The sequence below is a fragment of the Sinocyclocheilus anshuiensis genome, unplaced genomic scaffold, assembly GCF_001515605.1.
Source record: "Sinocyclocheilus anshuiensis isolate Anshui unplaced genomic scaffold, SAMN03320099.WGS_v1.1 scaffold981, whole genome shotgun sequence".
Taxonomy (NCBI): Eukaryota; Metazoa; Chordata; class Actinopteri; order Cypriniformes; family Cyprinidae; genus Sinocyclocheilus; species Sinocyclocheilus anshuiensis.
Genome location: NW_015557100.1, coordinates 169,645 through 182,489, shown reverse-complemented (window position 1 = coordinate 182,489; position 12,845 = coordinate 169,645). Strand labels below are relative to the sequence as shown.

At 41.0% G+C, this 12,845-nt stretch overlaps 1 long non-coding RNA gene across 1 annotated transcript; it reads right to left on the bottom strand.

Moving 5' to 3' along the window:
• Positions 1-252: 252 nt before the first annotated feature.
• LOC107677522 (uncharacterized) lies at positions 253-12,064 on the bottom strand. The gene is made up of 3 exons (XR_001632853.1): positions 11,758-12,064; positions 11,243-11,294; positions 253-629 (listed from the first exon to the last, which is right to left on the bottom strand). It is a non-coding gene; the product is annotated as an uncharacterized LOC107677522 (long non-coding RNA).
• Between the last annotated feature and the right edge of the window lie 781 nt (positions 12,065-12,845).

Sequence of the window (12,845 nt, the reverse complement as noted above, 5' to 3'; positions counted from 1 at the left end):
AGATATCATGTCAACTACATGTGTTCAATCAGAGTAAACACAGCTGTAATTCATCCCATTAACAATGAATGTTACACTAACCAGAAAGTGTCCAAACAACCGAACAAAACTCTTTTTGTCAAATGTTTTGTCTTTCTGTAAAATAAATGACACTCGGTTTGATATACTGATATAATGCAAAGAAATTTACATTTTTAAGTGTGACCTGTAAGAGTCTAAATACATTTCGGTAGCATGAATAGAAATGCAGTTGTGACCATTAAATCATAAAATTATTATTCATAATCAGTATTCATAATAAGTACATGTCGTGCCTCTAAAGACCACTCTAAAGAAAAGCAGAGGAAACAGTCTAGAGGAAGTGCAGCTGTTTAATAACTGGTTAACACCAACATCAGGCTGGGTCTAGCCAGAGAAGCCATTGATTAGGATGTGCAAGCAGAAGAAACACTGTGTCCTAATATAAATAGCCTGTGCAAGAGCATGCCTACTGACAGATTAAAACATCTTTGAAGTCTGCCATACATCACTTGAAACTCCCATCTTAAAGCTAATACGCTTAAGTCTTCCAGCAGTCAAAGCTGCTCCTTCACGAAATTTTAATCCCGGCTTTGATGATTTGTTATGTACTGCAGGAGAGAAAAGGAGAAAAAAAAACTGTTAAAGTTGTACTGAAACTTTTACAGACTGTCAAGCTTTGTATCCGTATATAGAGACCTGAGACTTGACTAGCTGACCACCATTTTCCTCAAGCCTGACATTCACAAATATGCTTAAAAACCCCACCTGAAAAATAACAGAGAAAACTGTTATATAGTTTCTATAGCAACACACTGAAAATATCCTTGCTATTAAAGTGGCTAATAAATAATTAGAAATAGATACAGAGTGCTGTGGAACAGAAGCAGGGGTCTTCAGAATTCACATAACAACCCAGTTGCTGAGGATCAAAGAAACATCAGTAATGATTAGTAAGGAAAAATGAGAAGCGGAGGATATTAAAACTAAATGAATGCGGCCGACAGCGTTATGGGTTTATTACCCCCGCTGAAAGAAAACAAAAGTGCCCTGGAATTGACCACAAACAAACAGAACGCATTAAACTAAAACAAAGATTGAAAACTCGAGTCAGCACAAACACAAAACAGCCCATTATCCTTGTTATTGCTTAAATAAATATGCTGTTTAAAAAATCATAATTGCTTAGTTATACTGAACGTTGAGGGATGAAAGTGTCCAAAGCAAAGAAATGTTTTGCGAAATAGAAAGACATTCATCAGTTTTTAAATGTCTGAATGCATTTTAGAGCCTCTGTGTATGTGGTCCATCAGCATAATTACGTTTAGAAAAGAAACTATTGATTTATTCAGAATGTATGATAAGAATTGTAAACTGGCAATTTTCTTTTGTAATAATTGCTGTTAACTGATACAAATGTCTAATGTAAATTCTTGTAGATTTCTGATTTTAAAATAAATTATTGTAAAAATGTTTAATTATGTTCAGTAACTTTGAAATGGTTTCAACTTTTTTGCTTCTAACCATCTAAAATATGTCTTGATATATGTCCAAACATGTTTTATATTATAAAGCTTCTTTAAATACCCTCAAAGGAGATGATGATTATGAAGCAGGAAGCTCCATTTAAATTTGAAATGGATAGTATATACGAAAAAAAGCCCTTCCCCCATGGCTTTCGGCCCACTGTCCCTGTTAACCTGCCTTCACTCATCCTTGTGAGCCGAGAAAACAAAGAAGCCGCAGAAAGCCCAAGCATTTCATCGTTTATTTCTTTTACATTCATTCTAATTTGTGTTTTGCAGATTTAATACAATCAAGAAAAAAGTCAGGAGATTCGACACCGACCTCAGAGCCACGGCAGAGCGAGGGGAGCCAGCAACTGGAAGTGTTTTAGGAAGGTGAGAGAGGGAGACTTGGGCCCCCACATCCAGCCCCTACGGGGGTTTATTACACTCAGACGGGCATGTCGTGCCTGCGCCGGGTCAGCAGGTTTACGCAGAAAAGCCTCCTTGGGGTCTGATAATGTAACAGCCATTTGCTACGCCATTGTCGAAGTGTTTTCTTGAACTCGCGGAGTCTAAACTCAGTGACCCGAAGTCTGTGTCTGACATGGAGGCTGTTAGATTTACATATCATCTGAAAACATGCAAGGTTTCAATGCATAACGATTAAACAAAAGCACGTTATATTCAAAAGAAAAGGACTGTAAATTACAGACACAAACAGACAAAGGGCTTATTATCACTCCAGGTCTTAAACTGACAAACGCAGGGAGCTATCCCTCACGGTGGTCTGAAAAAGCAACAGCTTTCAAACATACGTAGTCTTGGGATTTCTTGAGCCTGTCAATAAAGATATAAATAAGGAACATCGGTGAGGCACCAATATAAAGGCAGTTACATTTTACTGGAAGCTCCTAAAAACATTAGGCAGACAAAAAGTTTTGCTGAGCCCTGGAAGGAACGCCGGGCCAATCGTGGATTTCGAGTTTGGAGCCGATTTCTTCACAAATCAATGGGGTGCGGTCACTCGCTCACATGCAAACATTCACACACGAACACACTCGCATACACAACGGCATTCACACGTTCGCTTACCCAGAAACACTGACGCTTGATAATACAATAAGTAGGCCAAAAGCCATGCGAGGATAGGATTCGGAGAGTGTGCGAATAAAACAAAAATGACTGCAGGAGGGAAACCGAGTGGGAGAGAAAGAGACAGACAGACAGAGACTAAGAAAAAGGGCAGCGCATGCACACATACACAAAAAAGAGGGAATCAGGCTCATTCTATTTTGGTTGCTGTCAGCTCGAGGATAATCTGCAGAGGCTTTCCTGACTGAGATGGCAGACTAAGAGCAGGCTTAGTCCCTGAGCCATCTCACCATTCCCCTCACACACATCTTCACCGCGACCGGCAACTGCACTTTAAACCTTAAACACGCACACACACCTCCGCCGATGACGACAAACCTGAGCTTCTTGTCTTTAAAAATATAAAAATGCTGAAAATGAAAATAGCCATTCAAAAAATACCGGGGCTAACTGTCACAGGGAGAAGTTGTACAATCAAACAGTAACAATGAGATTTGGCATTAAAAGTACAATTAAAAAAGTGGTTGTTTTATGTTGGTTTCCAACACATTTTTTTTTTAAACCCTCTTAATTTCTGTCATACTAATTAAAATTGCATATTTTTATTCAGACAATAACCATATTGTAATATTGTTGGATCAACAAGTGAATACCAAGTGTTAGCTATATAATAGCTTTCACATTTAAACTGAAAGGTTAAACTGTTTTTAAAACCAATTTTTTTTTAAATGTTATACACTTACACAATTTCAATATTCTTTGCATTTTAACCTTTACATATTTGTTTAATGACTTTTATGTTTCATAATAATTTGATTTTACATTTTGCTGAAAAGCTAATAATAAAATGTTTAAAGGCAACTCACTCATATATATATATATATATATATATATATATATATATAAACTTTCACACTATGGATATTAATTTTAAAATGCCTTTCATTTGGTTTCTCAGTGCATTCTGGACTTAAATCTGAAACCTAACAAATGTCTGTGTTAAATGTAATAATGTTACCATTTTAAGTGTGTTTTCCTTAAAATTATTGTATAGAGACATCTCACACATATATATATATATATATATATATATATATATAAACTGATATAAAGAGCTGTAGCTTTCCTTGGCAATATTACAAGAGATGTTCAAAAATTTTCACTGAAGTGAAAAGCATGACAACTAACCCCAGTCTTCTTTAAAGCTTATTTAAAACGTTAAACTCGTCATTAGGGCAATGTTTGAAAAGACAGTCTGTAGAGATTATTCACTAAAAAGCTTTATTTTATATCTCTGTATTTTTGGGTTGCATTGGTTTTCTTAACATCAGGACAAGCCAGCACTGTGTATTATGTTGTCCTGGAGGTTGAGGAAATGAGAAGACGTGCTGTCCATCCAAAGCAGGCATCTCTGGACACACGTCTGACATGTTTTCTAAGCAGAGGACGGGAAGGACAGTCTGAGGCCGATGGCTCACACCCAGCCTGCCCTCTGTCTCTCTGTTCAGGTTAGTCAATAGTCACAAACACAGACAGTGACAGTGTGCCTCCACAGCATCCACATCTCTCCCTGTGCCGCGCTCCATTTCAACAACGCTACCGTCTCAATCCTGCAGCTGTCCAGAGAAAATGTGCATGTCCGTTTTGTTTTTAATTAAAAAAAAGTAAATTAAATTCAATTAAAATTTAACATGCCTCTTGACAATAAATTAATCAAGTCAAAAAAGTTACTATATGATGGACCTTTTAATTTCACATTCAAACATGTACAGAAAAATGCCAGCATAGAAACCATTTTCAAATTAAACAGTATTTTTATAATATAATATAATATAATAATATCCTTCTCCATATATTTTTGATAAAATGCATTTTAAAAATGTCTAAAACATCCATTTATTAAACAATATGGCTTCAATATAGCATCAATAAATCAAACAATCTTTCTTGTTAATCTTTAATAAACTCTGAAATAAAAAAAAATGCAAGTACACAAACAAAAACAACAGCTTTTAATAACAATAACTCAGATAATAATGAGAGATTACTTTGGCATGCGAACAATGACCTGATAAGCCATTTGAACATCTGTTATCAATATTCTGACCATAGCAGCACGGCAGCTCCAATCCTATAAGGTTATGTGAAGCTGATGCCAAACTAATTCAACATCAAATGAGATTGAGATATGAGAGGCTGAACTGCGTCCTGAAACAACAAAATAACAAAAAGCGTCTCATGCTCTGCCATAATTCGTGGGCATGTTCGCACCGCACCAAAGAATTAATACGTTTGACAGTTGAACACGTTTGTAATATGCGTAGACTTCTAGTGTGAATGAAGGCTTTGTGTGACATGTGCCATACAGTTGGGGAGGCTTTAGGATACAGCTCTGGCAATCTGTAATACCCGTTACCAATGAGCATTGCCCTTTACAGCACTGGGGCCATTATTTCCTCAAGGTGCTTGTGGAAGTGTGAGAAACATGATTTGAATGTTCCTTTGTGCCTCATTTGACAGCAGCACACACACACACACACACACACACACACGCATGCAGCGCTGATGATGACAGAGTGAGAGACAGAGCTGCCACCATGCTTTTCTCGGCACTCGGAGACCTGGCCACTAGCTGCCCCTGGCAAATCGCTGAGAAACAAACGTCAACCACTGTCATGCAAATCACACTGACAACAGTCACCACAGCCACACAATTCCTGGCTCCCGAGGGAACAGGGCCACAGCCAAAAGAGACAATGTTTATTAATGACAAATTAATCAGTCACCAAGCGTGATTATGGAGAGAATTCCGTACATAGAGGCGAAGATTGATTATCACGCTTAGAAATTCTGATTGAGTGCAAAATTAAAAGAACCAATGAGGGTAATAAATGACAGTTTGTTTATTTCACCCCAACTTGTCAACACTCTTGTGCTAAATGTATGCCATCATCAAAAAGTTTGGGGTTGGTAAGATTTATTTATTTTTTGCAAGAAATTAATACTTACATTCAGCGAGGATGCATTCAATTGATCAAAAGTGATTTCTATATCAAATAAAAGTTGTTCTTTTGAACTTTCCACAAAAATATCATAAGCAGCACAACTGTTTTCAACACTGATAATAATAAATGTTTCTTGAGCAGCAAATCAGCATATCAGAATGATTTCTGAAGGATCATGTGACGCTAAAGACTGGAGTAATGATGCTGAAAATGTAGTTTTACCATCATAGGAATAAATGACATTTTAAAACATTCAAATAGAAAATTCACAAAAAGTCACAATATTACTGTTCAACTGTATTTTTATTCAAATAAATGCAGCCGTGGTGAGCAAAAAGAAACCTCTTTCATTTAATTAAAGAAATGTATTTTAAAAACTTACCAAACCCAGACCTTTGAATGGTAGTGTTTTATTGATTATATCCATGATAATCACTATACTACGGTGGCAGAGAAGTGCAAAGCAGATCACAATTCTGAAAACAAAATAACAAATTACAAACGCGATTTGTCGTTGTGTTTTCTGACTTGTAAATTTGTTTTCGGATTTGTCGTTGTGTTTTCTGACTTGTTATTTTGTTTTCGAATTTGTCATTGTGTTTTCTGACTTGTTATAATGTTTTCTGAATTGTTGTTGTGCTTTCTGAATTGTTATTTTGTTTTTTAGACTTGCATTTGCGTTTGTAATTTGTTATTTTGTTTTCAGAATTGTGATCTGCTTTGCACTTCTCGGCCACCGTACTATACAGTTATGATAGGGCATTTCACTAATAACATTACTCAGAAAGTTCAGATCAGATCAGCAAATCAACTGCATAATTTTGGCAACCTTAAGTACAGCTGCTACAGTTTAATGTCCTTCCATTTGTAGAAATCTCTAGATTTGTCCCCATCCACTTCTAGAGCAATAATCAAATTGTAAGAGCTTGTCATTTTGTTTTGTTTGGTCACAGTGTAAAGAAAAAATTTAGCCACACACATAAAACGACCTTGGCAGTTGAGCAGAAGTGCAACTGGAAAGCAGTAATCCTAATATGGCTTGAATGTGTTACATCACCTCATTAATATTCATGACCCAGGTAAATTGTGTCCCACTCATTTTTCAGATCTTTAATTTTAGTTTAATCAGTTATTCTAAAAAATAACTAACTAGCTAAAATTTAATGAATACGAATGTAACACAGGTAATCTCACACTATTAGCCACCGCAGCGTTTGAGTTCATTAAGGCCCAGTGAGATGAGCCAGAACAGGTCCGACCTAGCAGCACATTCCCACAGTAACTAAGGGGATTTCCAAGCCGTCTCCATATGAACCAACTGACCTGAGTGCAGTGAAAGGAATACTGTTCTGCTCGGTGAGCTCCACGGACAGTCCGGGACAGAGGATGAGAGGGCTGACCTATCCGTGCATTTCTGAACTGGGCAGGGCCGAGTGAAAGAGAAAGGCTTGTTGATATACACTGGTGATATTTCCCCGCTGGCTTAATTAGGTTAGGCCTGTGAGCTGATTAATCTATGCCTGTGCTGGTAATCCTTAAACTGCTCTAACCTGTACTGAGGTCTGAGAAGCCAGCCAGCCTGCCTGCCTGTCTGCACAGATGGCCATGCAGACAGCAAACTCTCTCTACGCTCATTATGAAAGAAAGCAGCTCAGCCTGCGCAGCAACTTTGGACCAATTTAGATGCAGCCATTCTCCAACATACAGGCATAGTGGTCAAACGATATGGACGAGTGCTGAGAGTGGGATAGCCAAAATAATGCTGATATATGCTGATACAACTTGATGTTTATTAAGACATACAATAAGTAGCTTAATTAAAAGTTATTTTACAAAGTCTTTAGCAGATACTCAATAAAATAACTGAAATAGAAAATGTTATTGACAGGGCTTTTGGTTGATTTTGGAATTGACACAGGAGAGAACCTATGTTACACCTTTCTAAGTCGCTTTGGATAAAATAATCTACTAAATAGACCACTTCTGTTCATCAAAAGCATAGGGCAGTCAGCTGATGCCGATAATGTCAAAATGGTCAAATATCAGTCGGTTATTCAGACTGGCTGATATATCATTACTATGATTGCTCCCTCACTACACACACACACAGCTGTGCACTTCTGCATCATTAATCAGTGCACTAGCTGTAGCCTACCCTTGTCCCAAGGGAAAAAGTATTCAGGAATGTCGCATGTGGATGAAGGTATGACAGACGCACATGATCATCTACTGCGTGTTCACATAAGAATCACTGAAATGCGTCCTTCACTTCTGACTATACATGTGCATTCAGTCTACCCACTTACTCCAGAGAGTCCATTAGAACAAGGGAGAGCATGGACAAGCACATACCTTCTCCATGTGACTGCTCAGTAGGCAGACATTCAGCCACAACCTCCCTTACATTATAGGTCAATAGCGATGAGCACTGTAGAAGCATTATTTTAGGTTTCAGGATAGAATTTGGATCAATTTCTCCTTCCATTTATATGTCAACCAAATACTAAGCAACACCACCTGTGGGCATGGAAAATATTGTTACTTCTGAGAGACAACGTGCTTTCCACACCATCTTGCCATGATTTATTTAAAAAAATAAATGAACACTGTGATAAACAATCGCACTAGCATGTGGTCGCCATCATGAGCCCGGACTCTTTTTCACAAGAACCCAATCAGAGTGATCGGTGTTGGCTGGTTGTAGAAGGAATAGTCACTATACTAACCGATACACACAACTTTTAAACTCCATAGTTCAATACTAAGTAAGTAATAATCTCTCTCCATCAAACAGGCTGCCTTTGCACTAATTTTAGACTTGAGGTACTTTAGCATTTCAGAAGGACGTCAACAGACACTCCTATGGCGGACTGGGGCAAATCTTTCATCGTGGTAGGTGGGACGATGGATATGAAGCCTCAGCAGATCAAATGGACCCGACTGGATGGATCTGTCTGGAAGTGTGTCAGACGGCTCGGTGCTGCTTAGCCATGGGCGTCACCCTGGCGCTGTCTAACACTCCACCTGCACAACCTTCCTCACTGCGGCAGCCTTTGTTCTAAGCCAGTAAACCTGTCGCAGTCCGCCTTAAACGCAATTGTATGGCTTCCTCCATGTTCACCGGTCCACCTTAAAAGTGGGCCAGGCTCGTGGAGGCTGCCCCAGTGCCAGTGGAGTGCAACGTGAGCGCAGAGAGACAGGAGTGAACAATAGAGCTGCAGCCTAGACGCCAGAGCACAGCACTGCAGACACGGGTAAAGCCAGTATTATGCCATGCTATGGGGTACTTGGGCTACTACGAGCCTTTCGTTTTCATTTGGAAAGCCTCAGAAATGTGTGCGAAAGCTTGACGATTTCCATCGGAAATTCAGCAAGCAATCTAAGCAGAGTGTACCAGACAAATCCTCTTAGAGAGCAAGAGCATGGCTACCTGGACATGTACCAAGACAAAGTGCTACGCCGCTGGCTAGCAAAAACCGTCACACCTCAAACCCCAAAGCGTTCTATGTCTGCAACAGCAGCAACAGGGTTTGTGATGAAGAGAGTTTTCTTTGAATGTGACAGTGGGTACCGATAGATAGAGAGGTAGAGAGACAGCCTGTGGGTGTAATGGTGGGTAGAGAGAGAAAGACAGAGGGATGTGGGCGTGATGGCACCATGCATTATACGTATGATGTAGCGGCCGATGCTTTAAACGAGGCAATGCACCGTCCATGAACTGTGGGAAAGCCTTTATCTCATTAAGCAGCCTTTCACTGTCTCTCTAAATGCCAAAAAAGGTCTTAGACTGTAAAGGTGTTTGTGTAGAGACTGCACTAAATACTCTTTGGCCTCGTTTTGCGTCATTCCTTTGTTGAAATGTTGCCGCAATGCCATTTCAAACAGCAGTCAGACGTGCCACAATAGTGGACAAATGGTCCACTAACACACTACGGAAATGGAACGAACCACGAAGGAGCGTGGGTGAACCCTCAACAACCCCATCTCTCAACATTTACGCTCATAACAATGCTTTTCACCAAATTTAATTAATTGGTTGCAGGGGTCTCTGGTGATGTCCTCCAGCTGCACATCTTTAAGGTCTACAGTAGTGCCTTAAGGGATATACATCTAGGTTAGCCAACAACCAAAAATGTAAGGCCCTGTCAGCACTTGCATACCACAGTAACCATGCTACATGCTAAAGCCACGTCACATAGCATGAGGGACTTAACACACACACACAAACACACATGACTCAGCACACATTAAAAAGATGACGTTCACATCTACAAAGTGAGCAGTTGAGGGCTCTCTGAGGTCAAACACAAGTGTACCGAGCCTTTAGCATGACGCTCTCCATAGTACTTTGTGCTGCTCTCAAATGAAGAGATGTGAAATTGAATGTGAATAAATGTAAGATATGGTGGGATAGTTCACCCAAAAGTTCTGTCAACATTTATTCACCCTCATATCGTTCCAGACCAATATGACTTTCTTCTGTTGGACACAAAAGAAGATATTTTGAAAAATGTCTTGGTTACCATTGACTTCCACTGAATGGAGAGTCATTTCTCAAAATATCCTCTTTTGTGTTCCACACAAAAGTCATACAGACCTAGAACAACATAAGGGTGACTAAATGATGACAAGAGTTTTCATTTTATCCCTTTAACATGCATTCAAGGCCTGGCAGCATTTGAAATTAAACTCGATAAATGCAAAGGAATCAGATCTCCTCTTTCTAACCTTATCCCTCCAACAATGAACCCTCAGCTGATCCTACCCACTAGCGCATCACATGACCTGTATGCCGGCATTTCTTCAATGCCCCCCCCCGCCCCCCCATGCACACTGTCCCTTTATACACACGGCTAGCTGCTTCCTCTGTCCTCTGACAGTTGCGCTTGACTGTTGACTAAAATGTCTTTGTTTCCGACGCCGGCGGGCTGATGACAGAGCGCCCCTCTCAGCTCCCAAGAACCTAACCCGTGCACATAACAGGAAAACGTCACAAGTTAGGGTCTCAGGGATTGTGAGAGGCACATTTGCAGACCGACTGCCAACCTGTAACAAAATTCGAGCACATCGATGTGTCCCACAACAACAAAAATTGAAAAAAATGTATGGCTATAAAAGGCCCATCTACTCATAGCTTTTTGTGCACCCCCCCCGACACTTGTTTGTCTGTCTGTCTGTGACACAACAAGTGCAACCTTCAGCTAGACACAACATTGACCCATCTCTCCCTCCCCCAACAAGCTCAATCCCTCTCTTTCTCCAACACCCCCACTCAGTCTCTAACATTGAACAATACGGGCACTTTGAAAAATGCCCCTGGCTCCAGGTAAACTCTCCACCAGCTCTTGTCTCGATTTCACAAGCATTCAACGCTAATCATAAAAAGCTCTCAGTCTGGTCGCTGTGACTTACTACTGGAGTCCCCGACGTACATCACTGGTTAAACCACTAAACTGTAACATTACCTAAACCATGAAGTTTTAATACAAGATAATACAAGAAATTTTAGCTCTGCTAACTGGCAAGCCCAATACAAGCAGCTTCAGACAAAGGTAATGAAGACACTAACAGATGCTACAGCTGTGGGTGGGGAGAAGCAGAAAATGGTTTTAAACTCACCCTGGTGCGAGGATGAGGATGAGTATGAAGCCGATCACAGTTCTCTCGCAGCCTGCTCAACAAAGAAAGTGGGTGAGAGAAAGAAAGAGAGAGAGAAATCTCAGATTTCAACTTTTGTTGCTAGACCTGCTGACAAAAACATGTAGATTTGATAGGCTAGAAAAAGGGAGAGTCATATGGTCATGTTGACTGGAAGGCTGTTCGCGTGAAACGAAAGAGGAAGAATGAAAGAGAGGAGAGGTGGACAAGAGGCGAGATGGATGGATGGTAATATCAAAGCAAAGGTCCGTACGTCCATATTACAGCTTGCCGACAAAAGCCGCAGAGGTGGAGAGCGTGCCGATGAGAAAAAGCCGAAGGGTGGTGTGATCGCACTGAGGATGAGAGACAGTCCAAGCAGCAGCCAGGGCCACACCACCAGCAAATCATGCCAGTCTGCTGGATCTCAGGAGAGGAGGGGGTGAACTCACACGCACACACAGCACAGCACAGAGACTCTCACTCATTCACTTCACCTCACTCGTCCAGCGCTGCTCAGCCGCGGCAACTCCGTTCGCACGTATATCCCTATTCCAGGTCTGGCTCGATTGGGTGATGGAAAACAGGCAGCCTGCCGCTGCCAAAAACCCCGGGCTACGTCCCGCTGAAAGAGCATGCCTGAGACGCAGCAAATGCATCAATGCACCGCGTTACTGGCTCTCCACTCTCGCTAGCTTGCTCTCTCCACACCCCCTTCTCTTTCACTCTCCGTATCTGTCTTACATTTCATTTTCTCCCTCCCTCGCCATCTCTCTCGCTCACTCTCTCTCTCCCAGGACACACACATGCACACTCTTCCTCTCTCTCGGAGTTGAGCAGACTGAGAAGCATGCAAAATTGGAAAGAGGAGGGGGAAAACGTAGAAGCGTGACACCCCTGGTCCCTCTTTCCCTCTTTATAAATCCATGTTGAAAAAAGTTGTAGAAAGGGGGGGAAACAGAGAAATATCATCCATTAATTTGCTCGCACAGCTGTGATCATTTAAAGCCGGAGGCCCACTTCTCCGCAGTATCAACCCGAAGGGGGGAGGATGTTGGTGGAGGAAAAATAGTGTAGAAAAAGGCATAGACTCACGCTTTTTGACTTTTTTGTCATTTTTTTTTCATTGCTTGTAAAATATTTTGGTATTCCCAATGACATTGACATTCTAGAAGTTCTCTATCACATGCCTGGCATCATAAACACTATCCTTTAAAAAGAGAATGAAAGTGAGGGAGAAAGTCAGAGAGAGAGAGGCCCTAGAAACACAGCTACATGATGTGCTTGGCTTATAGAGGCTACATTTAATCTCCACTGGCTCCCCCAGGCTTGGGCAGAGCAAGGCGGAGAGCAGCCCGAGCTGATGGGGGAGGGACAAGCAGAGCAGGCAGGGAGGCTAGCGACGGACAACAGTGCATGGGATCAAATCAGCGACCAGAGCGGAGAGGAGAGAAAGCAAACCGGCACCACACTGCCCTCTTCCTCTCTTTCCTTCACTTGCTTCATGATCTCACAGTCTCTGGCTAATCTCTAGGTGTCACATGTAGATTGAGCATTATATCCTCTCTGATGCGGATGGGACATG